This window comes from Gigantopelta aegis, chromosome 9 (assembly GCF_016097555.1).
Source record: "Gigantopelta aegis isolate Gae_Host chromosome 9, Gae_host_genome, whole genome shotgun sequence".
Taxonomy (NCBI): Eukaryota; Metazoa; Mollusca; class Gastropoda; order Neomphalida; family Peltospiridae; genus Gigantopelta; species Gigantopelta aegis.
The window spans coordinates 9669326-9686808 of record NC_054707.1 but is presented as its reverse complement, the minus strand read 5'-3'; the positions used below and the strand labels follow the sequence as shown (position 1 = coordinate 9686808).

The 17483-nt window shown below is 38.2% G+C and overlaps 1 protein-coding gene across 2 annotated transcripts in view; it reads right to left on the bottom strand.

The window, feature by feature from the left end:
• The window catches only part of LOC121380643 (adenylate cyclase type 1-like), a 155490-nt gene that overhangs the window by 135701 nt on the left and 2306 nt on the right, over nucleotides 1-17483 (bottom strand). The gene's annotated exons all lie outside the window — the stretch shown is intronic.

Sequence of the window (17483 nt, the reverse complement as noted above, 5' to 3'; positions counted from 1 at the left end):
CAATTAACCGTCGCTCCTCTCTGACGTTTAACAATACCGCACGTTTTACCTGCTCCGCCCCCTGGCGGACGGCACAATGGATTCGGTCGTCAGAAAGAGGGCGAGGGCGAGAAAGAAAGAACCGAGCTAAATTTAGACAGATATAGTGCTGTATCACTGCACAGTGCAGCTGAGGTGAATATTTCGTAAACCTAGGTGCATACTATTGTGACACGGCAGCGCTAGGGAAAGAAAGACAGAAATGTTTTATTTAACGACACATAACACATTTTAATGACAGTTATATGACGTAAGGTAACATAAAGAGAGAGAGGAAACCCACTGCGTCACTTCATGGGGTACTCTTTTTCAATCAGCAAAGGATATTTTATATGCACCATCCCATAGACAGGATAGCACATACCACGGCCTTTGTTATACCAGCTGTAGAGAAATAGTCCAAATGAGGGCCAACCGATGGGGATCGATCCTAGATCGACCGCGCATCAGGCGAGCATTTTACCACCGTGCTACGTCCCGTCCTCTCAATGCTAAAGTGTATCTTTTCTAAATCTAGGTACAAAAACAAAGAAAGGAATGTTGGTGTAACAATAATTCAGCGCAGTTTGTATACTCAACAAAATTAATTAATGGCAAATAGACTTTGGTCAGTTTTTGTTAGTGTTATAATAATATGTTGGCATGTTTTGATAACAGATGGTTTCAAATGTTGTTTGACTAAATTTTACCACTGTTAACAATGAACAAAAAAAATGCAACCTGTGTATGCTTTGTAAACCCCAAAAGAAGTGTGTTTTGTGTACCATAAAGAACAATGCTGAAAATATTTACTGGCCCTAAAGGTTATTTTAATGCACTTTCCAATATACGGAACAATACATACCACGGTTTTTGGTATACGAGTCATGTGGCAATGGTTTGGACAGGGTAAAGCCCGAATACATCGAGAATGATCGTACCTACGTTCATCATTTCATTTCATTTCAACTTATTTCCGTGCTTATATTCAAGCACGCTGTCCTGGGCACACACCTCAGCTATCTGGGCTGTCTGTCCAGGACAGTGGGTTAGTTGTTAGTGTGTTAGTGGTTAGTGAGAGAGAAGAGGGTGTAGTGGCCATACACCTACCCATTGAGCCCTTAAGAACTCGCTCTGGATTGGAGCCGGTACTGGGCTGCGAACCCTGTACCTACCAACTTGTAGTCCGATGGCTTAACCACTGCACCACCGAGGTCGGTCTATGTTTATCAAAGCAGTTGGACGGGTGAATAAAGAAACCACAGAGTCAGCCGTGCGTGTTAAAGGTGTATTTTCTACATGACTGGCGGTAGACAGTGTAAAAAACCTTCAAACATGTCTGTTTGTAGCGAAGTATTGCTGATTGTATCTAACACAGCCGACACACCACGCCACCACACACAGTGTATATTTTTCAATACTTTATCAAATGTTATTCTTCTCATATTTACAAACAAACAACGCATACAAACGTATGACACATATGGGTTATATACATATGCACGCACCCACAGAAAAATGCACGTACGCACAAATACACAGTCACACATGCAAACATTTAAAAATCCTGTTTTTTGTTTACAGATTTAAACAATTTCGTAATTTCGGCCCACCATGTTTGTACTTCATTCTTTGGTGATTATATGATATAGGTGTGTGTAACTGAATCAGATAGTATTAATAATTAGTGTCTTTAACATTCTTCTACTGCAAAATTGAGGTGCTTGCGTCGCAGGATCGGACCGCCTCGGTGGATCCGTTCAACTGATTAGGTTGTTGTTTTTTTCCAACTAGTGCATCACAACTGGTCGAAGGCCGTGGTATGTACTTTCCTGTCTGTGGCAAAGTGCATAATATTTTAAAAGAGATCCTTGATCTATTAGAAAAAAATGTCGCGGGTTTCCTTTGATGACTATGTGTTAGAACTACCAAATGTTTGACATCCGATAGCCGATGATTAGTTAATCAATGTGCTCTAGTTGTGTCGTTAAAAAAAACCTTGAACTTTAACTTTCAAAATAACACAGATGAGACTGTCTTGCAATTGACTAATGTATAATTTTCGAATTCTATAACCAAACACAATATTCAACGCATGAGCGTTTGCCAGGGTCAGATGGGTACAGGTGGTGGCTGTGAATTAGAGAAATAGGCCAGTAAAAAAACCCACAACAACTAATCTCACAAAAGTCCTTAGTAGCGATAGTTTGCCCATCCTTTTTCACAAGCTGACAACGTTTCTTCTTATCCTGATGAACACGATCTACAGCAACCCATCAAACAACTTAATAACCAAGGAGTGGACCGTGTTAAGAGAAACTGTGGTTTACGGATTACTCTGTTTCAGGTTCCAACGTTAGAGGAAAAATAGACCCTCAGATACCTGCAGTAGTGTTGGTATAAAGTGCTCCTATTGGCTGTAGCGTCTCGTCCTGGACGGAAGAGCCGGCCGAGGCCGACACCTGTGCCCAGGACAGGCGTGCGCTACAACAGCTTTTCTCTGAATGTGCACGTTAATACTCTTGGATAGTAGCCTCTTGGGGGTATCGTGGTTACGCCATCGGACACAAGGCTGGTAGGTACTAGGTTCGCAGCCCGGTACCGGCTCCCACCCAGAGCGAGTTTAACTACTGAATGGGTAGGTGTAAGGTCATTACACCCTCTTCTCTCTCACTAACCACTAACAACTAACCCTCTTTTAGACAGGTAGCTGAGGTGTGTGCCCAGAACAGAGTGATTGAATCTTAATTGGATATAAGTACGTAAATAAGTTGACATGGCAATGATATGAATATTACGATGATGTACCCATATGTACATATATTAGTATTATTATCTTTGGTTTTCATATTTAGTATAAATGTGAATATTTGTTTATTGTATATATCGTATCTCATAATTCCCTATGGAATGGCTTATGCACTTTTATAGGTTTATTTTAAATGTAATTATGTTGTATATGAGGTGAGACGTAAATAAAGATATCTGTCTGTCTGTCTGTCTGTCTGTCTGGAAATGGAAAGTAGCTACTGAGAATTTCCCTGTCAGCTCAGTTGGTAGAGCGCTGGACTACTGAGAGTCTGCTGTTCGAATCCCATCTGTTACATACCTATGAAACAACGTGACATTATTTTAAGGCACTGTCTTAAGTTTGATACTATTGTTTGATAATCTTGACTACTAAAACCTTTTAACGAATACAATTAAGTATTAGATACAAGTTCTTCTTTAGTATAGGCCTACCACTGCCAGTTTAATCTTCATGTTTTTCATCATCCTATGTATTATGTTTGTAGTAGCTCAAACTTCATTTACGACTTATGTTTTGTACGTACAGAATTATTGGGAAGTAAAATCCAGACTGGGCCATTACAAATATTAGGATGCCTAGAATCTCACTGGATATACGGTCTCTGATATTCTAAACAAGAAAATGTATTTTGCACGTATTTTTAATCATTACAAACGCTCTATTGTTGGAAACAATGGAAGCAAACTCTGGACAGTTTACTTAACAATATGTCGGTCTGGGATCGATCCCCGTCGGTGGCCTATTGGGTTATTTTTCGTTCCAGACGGCGCACCACGACTGGTATAGCAAAGGCCGTGGTATGTGCTATCCTGTCTGTGGGATGGTGCATAAAAAAGAACCCTTGCTACTAATGGAAAAATGTAGCGGATTTCCTCTCTATGACTAGATGTCCAAATGGCCAAATGTTTGACATCCAATAGCCGATGATTAATACATCGATGCATGTCCTCTTGTGGGTTTATTAAACAAAATAAATTTAACCTGCACTTTAACCAAATGGACAATGCTAAAACATTACCTAACTTCACAACATGACAGCCATAAAATATAAATAAAAGCGTCACATCAAAATTAGTAAGAGAAACATAAAAAACAACCGTTCAGTCAATACAACAACAACAACAACAAAACATTAACAAGGGGAGTTTAATGTCTATTCAGCCAGACATACACAAAGAGAAGACAGACAAAAAAAAACCACATTTTTATAACCGTGTTTCTGTCTCTATGTCGCTACATGTTTCAAAACATCCTGAAAAGGTCACGAAACCGGTCAAACGGTTTGTACTTCCCACCGAGCTGGTGACTGGCAGGTAGCCTCATTTGTTGGTTATGATACGGGACAAACCGAGAACCGTTCTTCGACACAACACCGACCATAACGAACAAAGAGAGCTTTGTGCTGCACCGCAGGAGACCTGTGAAGAATCCTCCATTCGGGCGCTTACAGTTAAATTATTTCCTGTGGCCAGACTGCGACCATTCACTTGGGCACGAAGAACGCCTTTTGTGTTATCAGTAACAATTAACACCACGTTAACAGGTTTAAAAATTTTAACAAGCTTGAATGTAGCTATAACATGACCTATACTTTACCTTTTTTGTAGGTGGGATGAGAGAGTCTTTTTCAATGAAGAAATTAAAATAACATTTAAATTTAATAGTTTTGATTTTCCTCGGTGAACTGATTTTTCGTTATTAAATAGCTTGTTGCTTAGTCATAACACCACATTTACTGGTCAATATTTCATTGTAACTGAAGCGACTGCTGACAAGATTATTGTTTCTACAATGAGATATGCCAGAAACCTTAGTGGTATAGGGGCATGTCTGTCTGTCTGTCTGTCTCTCTCTCTCTCTCTCTCTCTCTCTCTCTCTCTCTCTCTCTCTCTCTCTCTCTCTCTCTCTCTCTCTAACGAGTGATGTAGCAATTGGGTTTGCAATGTCAGCAGTCGGAAACAATTTTTAATTTAGTATGATTGTAATTTAAAGTGATAATAATTTTTACAACATAAAACAAAAGTGTGTTCGGTATATCTTTATCATAATCTTTTTTTTTTCCTCTTCCTGCCATCATAACCATCGTCATCACCATCATCAACAACACCATCACCAACAACGTATAAAGAAATAACTTTTAAATTGTGATATCCATCATCATCTTGTAAAACACTAAAACCTGACTCCCCATGACTATCAAGCTTTACAAACAAAATTACCGTTACGGGAAAACCAATATGTTGGTCAACAATGTCCTTGATGGAGTGCCCTTGATGGGCACATAAACATTGTTTTCAAGCATACTCTAATTATCGCGGTTCAAGCTGTATGACACCGACGGCCGATATTGACGGAAACCTCCAAATCGGGCCGACTCCGCGGCTAAGCTAGTCGCGTCCTAGCACCCACACGGCGAGTTGCGGAGCCAAAATCCCGTGTGCAAATCTAATTACCAGAGCTTAATAACATCGTCCGGGATTTCCCACAGGAGTCATATCAACCTGACGGTGATAAATGCATTGCTTTATTCAATAAAGAGATCAAGGAGCTGATGGTGCGCATATGCCTAAACGAGCCGCATGTTACACAGCTCGACAACTGCTCGTCGGCAGCTCGTTTAAAAAGTTAAAGGCGGGGTGCCGCTGCGATTAAAGATACTGCTCTGGGATTGTTTCTGTAGTAACACGTTTCCGACTAATACTAATAGACATTCAGGGCTGAATTTACGAAGCCTGGTTTTCGTAAACGCAGGTGTTGAAGCATGGTAAATGTTTGTAGTTACCCGCGTGCAAGTCTAAAACAGGCTTTGTAAATTCGGCAAATAAAGACTAAAATTGTATATTAAATACATTTATCAATTTAGGATAGCAGTGTCTGTGTGCACAATGTATATTTGGTCATCCCAAAGTGAATGTTACCAAAATATCGAAAACAAATTTGAATATGATGACTACTAGCATGTATCTGCTTGAAAAACAAAGCACATTTCGGGTTAATTCAAATACACTGATGAAAATAAATAAGAGATCACACCAACATTAACAAGACAGAGTAAGCGACTGCAGCCAAAATCTTCAACCGTAATGTCAGTAAGTTAACTGTGTTACTGGCATTCAATCTCACATTACCGACATTCAATCCCATCTGTGTACTTTATACAGATAACACGATGCTAATAGTGACTCACATTTTGTATAAAATACCAAACGCTCTTCGATTGTTTTTGTTTTTTTGTATGTTGTTTCTCAGTATATGTGCGTATTTTCAGGCAAGTATTTTTGTTGGGCCATACTAGCACAGTGGGTAGAGCACTCGCCTGAGGTGCTTTGGTCGTATGATCGAACACCCTTAATAAATCCATTTTTTGATTGTTTTCCCCGACCCAACCAATGCCTCACAACTGGTATACCAGACAGTGGTATGTGCTGTCCTGTCTAGGGGGGGGGGGGAGTGCGTATAAATGATCCAAAATGAAGCGGCTTTACTTTGAGACGCTATGTCAGAATCGTCAAATGTCAATGATCAATAAATCAATGTGTTCTAGTGGTGTCGTTAAGCAAACGACTCTCGTGTAGCCCTACCTTTAACTCTGGTAGATTGACGCCGGCCCTGAACTCGCCGGACATTTGCTGGTCGGTTCCGGCGTCCTGGACGCGCGCGCTGAAACCACTCTTGACAAATGTAGGTTGGCAGTAGGATATTGGAAGAGGCGGCAAAGCAATACTCCACTAATTTAAAACTGACGGCCGCTGATTGGACAACATTTAGCGGGTCTCTGCTTGGAAACCCGAGTTAATTCTTGATGGATCTGCGCCATTTCAACCACAATGGTGTGATGTTAGTATTTGATCGGCCATAAATGTACTCAACATATGCAGCTAGTTCCACGAGGGCAGGCACAATAATGGGAACATAGTGCCAAGATCCATACCTATGGATAAAGCCTAAAACGTCAAAAAAAACAACACGTAGCCATTTTGTCCCAACTATGTGTCATGTTGATATCAACAGTTTCAATTTTAACACACAGTTTATTCAAAACCAGTAGCCATATTTCCAGTTAAATCAATCCCAAATTGGCGTCAGCTATGGCTACTACAACATCCATCTTGTTATCTTGTGACAGTCGTGGGTAGTTTCAAACAAATGTCCACAGATATTACGTTAAAAACAACCATTAAAATACATGTGCAGGTACTTTTAAACTGAAAATCACACGATTAATATCCAGGGGTTGTTTTGGGTTTTGTTTTGTAGGGGTTTTTTTGGGGGGAGGGGTGTTAGGGTGTATCAATTTCATTTAGCGCATATCGTTTACTGTATCTGTATAAAGGGTTCCTGGTAGACTAGCCAGTGTGATCTCTCATCCAACTGCTCTGTGAGTAGGGTATGAATCATCAAAAATACAAATACAATAATCATCGAATTAGAGAAAAGCGGCAGTTGCATCATGTATGTATAAATGACCTTTCAACAGAAATCTGCTAGACATTCAGTGCTTTTTTTCTACTTGTGCAGATTCCGACACGAACTCAATCGAGGTTTTCCAGGCGTTGGTGTAGATGGAATTCGCGGTGATTTTTTTTTTCTTTTTTAAAAGGACATTCCTGAGTTTGCTGCATTATAAAATGTTTCCGACTAATAAAATATTTCTACGATTAAACTTACATATTAATTTTTTTTGTTTTGTTTAGAATATCAGTGTCTGTATATTCAATGTGTTTCTGGTCGTCTTAATATTTGTAAGAAGCCCAAACTGGATTTTGTCTTTAAATAATTTCGTACGTACGAAAAAATATATTTTAGGAAATAAAATGAAATTTAACCTAGTAAAAATAGAACGATCAGAAACACGTTTAATATATAGCCACTAATATTTTATACAGAAAAATATATTTCATATGTAATTACAATTGTTAAAGAGTCTCTGTTAGTCGATAACATCTTCAAAATTGTAGCAAACTCAGGAATGTCCCTTTAAATATATTTTCCGGGAGAGCACGATTTCGCTCGCCACAGTCCAGACACGCTTACCCTGGGTCCAGTTGTTTGTGAAAACCTACGTGGTGACTCTTGATGACTAGTGTGTATACAAACGTTTGAAAGTAACATAATCAGATGAAATTCATTTATTGATTATATCCCTTTAATTCGATCAGTGGAATGTTCACAACGCCAATTGACCCTGATTGACATGTCTAGATTCCAGATTCCAGAAAAAATGATTTAAAAATCCTAATACATACATGGTATGGATTAATACACATAATGTATATTCTTAATAATATATTAACCATTTAAACCACTGCATATATTGTTGATAATTAAGTATTTTAAAACGACACTTCCTGGTTCGCCGTATATATAAAGAGTTCACAATGAATTAAGAGGCAAATGTTTAGACGACGGGGTAAATCAGAGTCTTTTACACCTGTTTCTCAAATATGAATTTTATTTTCACACAATACTAGTATGTCGCATCCCGATAGTGCTCTACTGCCGATGGGATCTGATTGGTGGATTTTTATGTCTATAAACGAAAGGGCATCTGAGTACAGAGATGGGGGACATGCCTAACCTTGCAGAAAGCGTTTGGAGATGGCGTCTGGAGCTGGAGCAGCTTCGAGACACTGATATTTCCTCACTTCAGATCCGGGGACAAATGTTTTAAAGGGACATACCCTAGTTTCAACCCGTGAAAAATAACACTAAGTTTAGTTAAAGGGACATACCCTAGTTTCAACCCGTGAACATTAACACTAAGTTTAGTTAATCTACAAACCAGTAATACATTTGGATAAAGTTACAACTGAGTGAAACATGAGTCTGTGCCTCTGAATTGGTGAAATACCCTCTAAAGATAGACTAAAACTCGACTCCATAACTTTTACTTCTCAGGCGCACGTGCGGTTTTTTTTTAAATATGAGAAATGCATTTTGTGATATTAAAAACACCAGGATGACCAAAAACACTTCGAATGTACGGAAATTGATAATCTAAACAATAAAATCTAAGTAAAGTATGATTTAAATTATCAAAAAACGGTTATTATAGTCAAAAATAGGTGCTAGTGTTAAAACCTAGGGTATGTCCCTTTAAGATCTGATTTACATGGCAGTGCATATTTAATTATTTAACATTTTTGTATGAACGAAACCACGGTCTGGTTGTGTTTTGTCCTATGTGTCAGACAAGTGGCTGCTTCTGGCAATTCTAAACAGCTGAAGCTCGTGGGTGTTCTAGAGATAAAGATTCCTTGCTCAATCACCTCAAGACAACAAGCTTCCGATTGGGGGGTTTACATGACAGCTTCTTTCAGCGGCAATACTCACGGATAAAATCTAGCGACAGACTCGACAAATTGTAATACCCATTACGATAATGTCCCGTCTCATTACCTAATCCTTCAATTATAAAAACTGTATGTTAATGGTTGACAGGCATATTATGGGCGTACAGCTTGTGCCGCCGTGTTGTAAACCATGCACCATTTATCACATTAATCTGTCGTGCGTAGTTTAACACTCCATTATTCAAATTACAGAATCACAAATACAAAATGCATGAACCAAATCCTCAACTGCCATGCCTTGGTGATACCGTATAATTAACATATTTAATTTTATCTGTCCAGGATATTTGGAGCAGATTGCAAAATTGCAGTAGAACATTTATGGTGTGGATTTCAGATCCGACAACAGTTTACAAAAATAATATAACTTTATTAAATGCCGAGTGTATGAAAGTTATAATGTCAATGGTCGAGAACACTCGTGGAAAATTCAACAGTAATATTTGTCTGTGTGTTTTAAGGCAGGTCACATGATAAAAGGCAAAAGTGTAAAGTATCACTGTACTGTGTTTAATAAGCAAGTTGGTGTCACACGTATATCTCTTGTGACAATGAATCTTGATTGCTTAAAAAGAAACCAGCTGCTATCATATGTATTTATTTACTCTGCATTACAGACATGACAATAGTATATATAACATATTTTATATATTGGTCGTGCAGGCTACAGCTATGAATAATAATCCCAAAGATTCATCATGGATGTATCAAATCATTCTGTGTAATTAGTGACCACTGTATGTAGGTGTTAAACATGTAATACTTGAGACACACAAGTGGTCCACAACTGGTTCATCAAAGGCCGTGATGTGTGCTGTCCTGTCTGTGGGAAAGTGCATATAAAAGACCCATTGCTGCTTATCGAAGAGTAGCCTATGTGGCGGCAGCGGGTTTCATCTAAAGAAATATGTCAGAACGACCATATGTTTGACGTCCAATAGCCGATGATAAGATAAAAATCAATGTGCTCTAGAGGCGTCGTTAAATAAAACAAACTTTACTTTTACTTGAGACACTGGATCTTGAATGCTAGAAATGAAACCAGATATGCCATCGTATTCTATATAATCTCTGCTGTACATATATGGCAGTACATACCACGATTTTCTTAGAATATATAAACTTAGAATCAATATATTAGTCCCGCAGGCTGCTTTTAAGTCTAAACGATCCACCATGGATTTTGGCCCTACGATCAGAGGATCTATCAAACCTGGGGTAATGAACGAATCAACCACTGAGATACATTCCAGAGGCAGGTCCATAATTTAACCAATTTGGGGAGCGTGCTGGAATGTCTTCAATGTGGTCAGAAATTCAAAATGGTGCATTTTTATCATTATGGTCTCATATTAAGTTTTCCAAACAAAGCAGTATGCGCATCCCCTTCACGATTCCCAAACCCGAGTATCGAAGAGGTGACAACATTCATAATAATAATCTCAGCTGGAAAAAAATCAATTGTCTTTAGTGTTTTCCCTAGCTTGTTTTAGCATGGTGCAGCACCATGCCTCAATAGTCTAGCACCATCTTGCCTCAATCAGCACCATGCTGCCATGAGATTAAACAAGCCTTTTTCACTAATTAATTCTAAAATTGCCTTTATAAAACACCCAAAAAGGTATTATTAATTAATACAATATGCCTTTTATATCTTTTGCCATTTATTTATTAAAGCAAGAACATAAATTACATTAATGTTTATTTCAATTAATTTTTGTGTATTTTTAATGAAAAAAAGTGCCCTGAAAATGGTGAAAATGCCCCAGAAGTGTTTGGTCTACCATGCCTTGCCTAATTTCTAGGGAAATCACTCATCTTACACACCTGTTGTGAGACCATCATTCGTTATTAATGTTTTGATAACACATACTTGTTTACACATGTACGTGCGTCAACAATTTCAAAACATCCGACTGGTTGTTCCTAGGTGATGACCAGGTCACCAATGAAAAAACAGCACGATCGAACTCGATTACACTGTGACGTATATTTAACCTGACAATCATTTGTCTGTGACGCGTAAGTTAGCTACACGTGAAAGAGCTGTCGAAAAAATGTAAAAATGTGCTTAAAACCTGGGTTTTTTTTTTTTTTTTTTTTTTGAGGATATGTAAGAAATAGAATAATACATTCGTGTTCGTTAGATGCCATTTAACTTACAACTCGTTGTTTAAAAACGTATCAAACTCGCTTTTGCTTGTTAGATACATTTTAAGACAACACGTTGTGAGATAAATGGTATCTAACGGCCACTCACGTATTATTCTCTATATAAGACACGAACAGTGATAACGCTTAGTCTAGCTCGAATGTTATCTGGGCCTATCCAGCTCAAATTTTACAGAGGGAGGAATCATAAATTTCAGTTGTACACAGAGTCCACTTTAATAATAATGATGCAACTATCCGTTTACATCAGGCGATACTTTCACCAATTACTAGAGTGACTATGTACGCAGATTAAATACTCGATATAATCAACTCTGGTGGTTGAAGCAATTTGATTTGAAACATATCCCAGTAGTGTTTCCCACTCAGAGCGAATTTTAAAGGTTCGATGGGCAGATCGAAAACGTTTGTGTTGTTTAACGTCACCACTGAAGCACATTGATTAATTAATCATCGGTTGATAATTCCCACTCGTAGTCATCAAGAGGAAACCCGCTAAAAAAAAATCTAATGCAGAAAGGGACCTTTTATATGCACTTTCCACAGACAGAAAAGCACATACCATGGCCAATGACCAGTTGTGGTGCACTGGTTGTAACGAGAAAAAAAACCCCAATCAGTTGAATGGATCCACCGAGGTGGTTCGATCCTGTGACGGAAGCACCTCAAACGAGCAATTAACCGATTAAGTTAAATCCCGCCCCTGCGGATTTTAAAAAGTCCGATGGAGATATTAAAGACCACTACACTGACTTATCTCTCAGTAACCGACTTTATATTTATTGGTAAGTTGTTACATGTTTATGTCGTTGCGTAATGTGGACTATATTTTTCCGTGTATGATTAAAGGGGCATTCCTGAGTTTGCTCCAGATTCAGACTTCAATCTAGACTCTTTTTACGTTTTTACGTTTTATAAGCAAAAGAATAAGATTTATTAATCATCGGCTATTGGATATCAAATGACATATAGTACAAGAGAGGAACCCCGCTAGATGTTTCCATTGGGATCTTTTATATGCACCATCCCACAGACAGGATAGCACATACCACGGCTTTTGATATATCAGTCGTGGTACACTAGCAGGAACGAGAAATAGCTCAATGGACCCACCGACGGGGATCGATCCCAAACCGACCGCGCATCAAATAAGCACTTTACCACTGGGCTACGTCCCGCCCCATTTTTATAAGCAGGTGGGCCAGACAGCTGATGTGTGTTCCCAGGATAACGTGCTTGAACCATAATCAGATATAAGCATAATACCCTAGAGAAAATGAATAAACGAATGAATACTACATATTTTATGCAGAAGATTTTGTTCTTGTGTGGCTAAATTTACGCCAAAGGTTCATTTGTCCCCACACCACGACTGGTATATCAAAAGCCGTGGTATGTGTTATCCTGTCTGTGGGATGGTGCATATAAAAGATCCCTTACTACTATTGAAAAAATTAAGCGAGTTTACTCTCTAAGACTATATGTCAAAATTACCAAATGTTTGACATTCGATAGCCGATGATTAATAAATCAATGTGCTCCAGTGGTGTTGTTAAACAAACACAAAGATTCATTCGTCCCCAATGTCATCTGATGGTCGCGCTAACACCATGTAAATCTTCTGTTTTGGAAGTGTTGTCGGGCTGCTATTACTGTTTACTGACTTCTGTCACACTGGGTAAGTAAAATGAACACTGTAATCTCCACACGTCAGGTGTGGCATGTGAGTTGTTGGTTTTATCGCTCATAACCCGCCGAGGGGGTGGTCTGCATCGCTGAACAACAACACCACCTCAATAAAACACCGTCGTCTTTCGACCGGCAATCCCAGCGGTGTCTCCCGAGATGCTGGTGTGGTCTGGTTTCCATGGCAACTCTGTAAATCTGTGGTTGACGATGACGATGGTGACAATCTGAACTATTTTTGATGTCCAGTGTATGTTTGGTATTTTCACGATATTACGTTTCGAAATAATTTGTTATTCTCTAATATGACCCATTATTTTATTAGTTTTTTTTCCTCCGTCCAAACCAGTGTCCCACGACTGGTATATCAAATACCGTGGTGTGTGCTGCTCTGTCTGTGGGAAAGTGCATATAAAAGATCCCTTCCTGCTAATAGAAAAACGCAGCGGGTTCCTCTGTCAGCATTAACAAATGTTTGACATTCAAAAGCCGATGATTAAGCAAGCAATGCCCACTAGTGGTATCGTTAAAAAAAAAATCAAGGAGTTTTTATTTTTATAAAATATATTAAAATTGTATTTAAAACTATCTTAAAATCCCAAATTGTCGTTTAAAAACGTTTAACATTTCTCAGGGGAATAAAATGACAAAGTGTAATGAAAGTGAAAACAGACTAACATTTGTACCTGTCATTTCGTTTTTGTGGGTAGTATACAGGTATAGGTGAATGTTATATGTAATTAATAGTGAAGGGCATTAAACAAGTTGCATACATGTACATCACACTACTGAACCAGAAACGAGGTTCTGGTGGGGGTCCGGGGGGGGGGGGGGGGGAGAGTTTTCTTCCGCGGACTACAAGTGTCCTAATAAAAGCTTTGTGTACAATGAATAATTACAGAAAACAACAAAATAATTAGAAACAATAGCAAATATGTAACTTAAATTTAATCATTTGTATTTGACAGCTGTTGCCCCATCCGAAACTGGCAACCACACTCCATCATTAAAATGATGTTTGTTTGTTGTTTCGTTTTTGTTGGTGGTGTTTTGTTGTTGGTGTTTTGTTGTTGTTGTTGTTGTTGTTTTTAGGGAGGGGGTGTGAGTTGCACTCCATACAAAAAGAAACACGTATTCGCAACTGCACTTCATTAAAATATATTACTTGCTAAATACGACACACCAAGTTAAAATACGTGATGCACCTCATAAAATATGTTACACATAAACTTTACAATGTACTGGACGAGAAATAAAACGCTAGTATTTTAATACACATATCCCAATGTATACATTTCCTTAGTGTAACATATCATAAATCATATCAACAAACACAAAAATCTTTTCTGTTTAATGTCTGTTAGCTTGAAACCAAGAAACAACTGAAATATTTCAATGTTCTTCTGTTGACATCACCGCCCAAAACAACACCTTTTTAATATTAGTTTGCAAATCGTGTTACTTTTGTTGCTTAGTACGTATTACATCTTTGCTGTATGGTGGTAGCACATCTAAAATTTATGGAATCAACCACTATTTTGCCAGATGGAATCAACCACTATTTTGCATTGTGCAGAGGTACTGTCCTGAACATGTATTACGGTATTGTCGTTCAGATTTATGATTAATTATAGCCGTGACTGTCGCCAATAAAGCCGCACATTCAAGCAAATATATGACCCGTCAATATGAGATCTGTTATTAAACCAATAGCATGTGCATGATCTCAATATTTATATAAATCTGTCACCAAAAGTGATAACACGTCAATCACTTCAGTATTGATATACGACCCTGTTTTCATTCATTGGTATTACTAATAACATCAATTCATATTAAACCTGTTGCTATATAAACAGACGTTATTGGCAGCTAAAGAATTGAAAATGAAATACAGCTCTTGGCATCACGTGAATGACCAGTTGATAGGAACTTGTTCTTAAGATGATAACATAACCGGCTTCAGTAAAAAATATGAATGACCTCAGTAGGCCTATTGATATGAAACGTTATTAAATGCATAACTCATTATGGACTCAGTTGATACCAAACGTGACCCTAGTAATAATAGAAACAACACGTCAATGGCCTATTGATACGACCCATGTTAGTAAATTGGTAACACACTACTGGCCGAAGCAACATGTTATGTAATGTTACTAGCACGTAACTGACCTCATCGGATTACGTGAAACCTATTACTGAATAGATCACATGGTACCATTATTGACCTGTTTAGGTGCATGTGTTTGAAACACATTACTGAAGAGATAACGCATTAAAGACCTTTGGTTGATATGATTCCGTTAATGAACTAATAGCACATTATTGACTTAACATGAAGACAAACCAATTACCTCACTCAATGATGTGAAACCTGTAAGTTTAATTATAACATGGTCTCTGGTTAAACAAGGATACCTGATGTTTTAAGGAGACATACAGATGTTTTAGAGAGGAAACCCGCTACATGTTTTCATTTGTAGCAAGGGATCAAGGGCCAAGTGGAAGATTAGCTTGTGCTAAACCTGTCACCCTCATTAAATAAAGTTATTATTATTATCTTTTATAAGCACCAACCCACAGACAGGATAGCATATACCATTGAATTTGATATACTAGTAGTGCACTGGCTGGGACGAGATTTTTAAGGAGACCTGCAGCTGTTGTAAGGAGACATGCAGATGTTGTAAGGAGACCTACAAATGTTGTAAGGAGACATGCTTATGTTGTAATAAAGGAAGGAACGGTTTTATTTAACGACACACTCAACACATTTTATTTACGGTTATATGGCGTCGGGCATATGGTTAAAGACCACACAGATATTGAGAGAGGAAACCCGCTGTCACCACTTCATAGGCTACTCTTTTCGATTAGCAGCAAGGTTTTTTTTTATATGCACCATCCCACAGACAGGATAGCACCAGCCACGGCCTTTGATATACCAGTCGTGGTGCACTGGCTGGAACAAGAAATATCCCAACGGGCCCACCGACGGGGATCGATCCCAAACCGACCGGACATCAAGCGAGCGCTTTACCACTGGGCTACGTCCCGCCCCATGTTATAAGAAGACCAGAAGATGTTGTAACATGACGTGCAGATTTATAAAGGTGAACATCTCCAGGTGCTTCAGAATGAGATATGATGGTTTAAAAGGCGTGACGCCATCACCTTTCTGAATTTAAGGTGCGTGGAGCTGGGTTGACAATAAATCACGTTTTGAGCAGTGAATTAACTGAAGACCTGGGCCCGTGCTTATAAAACTGTTTAAAGTCCAGACTCAATATCTAATGACGTCACACACATACAATTTGCATGGCGTTGTCATGATATTAGTGTCTCAGACTCTATTAGAGTCTCGAGTCTAGACTCTAAAAGTTTTATAAGCATCAGGTCAGGTGCACGGTGTGCACACGTCACCCTCGGTCCGTCCTGCTGAAAATTTAATGGCCAGCCGTGAAGTTCAATGGACGTGCTGGGTTGACCAGATTAGTACTAGTTATTATTAGTATTAGTAATATTATTACTACCAATAATGAGTCCTTATTTAGTCACTAGAATAGTATGATGTTTGTAGTGTTTTGTTTGTTCAAATATGTAACGTGTTCTGCATCCAGTTCCGTATGTAGAATGTTTATATGCAATAAAGTTTTTATCTTATGTTTTATGTTGTATCTTTATCTTTAGTATGAAATAACACCTGTAATCTTTAACTAGTATGAAATAACACCTGTAATCTTTTACTAGTATAAAACTACTAAGCGGCTGGTGGGAAAGAAACATTGACTATATGTGCAAATTATTGCCGGGTTGTTTAATAGCGATTAAAAAGGGAGCAGGGTGTGAAGAGAGACGTAAATGAATGAATGAATGAATAAATGAGTGAATGAATGAATGAATAAATGAATACATGTAAGTATGTGGTCTAAACGTGTTGCATCGGTTAATTTTCTGTTCCTTCCTTGCAGCAAAAAGTTGCTCAACTGCCCTACTTATTACACCAGTATGTAATATATACACGTAACACGCTTGTGATACAATGTGTATTATATTCTAGAGTAATAAGTATGACAAGCATATTTTGACTGAATTAAAATACTTTCTTATTAAAACACACTAAATCTACATGGAATACAATTTGTTGTATAATGAATTTGCTAAAATCGAGTCCTGGATAAAAACTATAAAATGAACTTGACACCTGGCTTCAAGTTGGACAGGTATAACTTGTTACAGTTTGTACAAACGAGCAAATTTTACATGTTTAGCCTGTAGGTATGTTACACATCTTCAGGGAGGCACAGAAATTATTATCAGTACAGTATACTGTAAAATACTTTATTTTCGCGTGGAATTTAATTCGTGTTTTTCGCATGTGAAGGAAATCACTGAAAATAAATTTCGTGCGAAAAAAAAGGTTAACGAAAATAGGACGA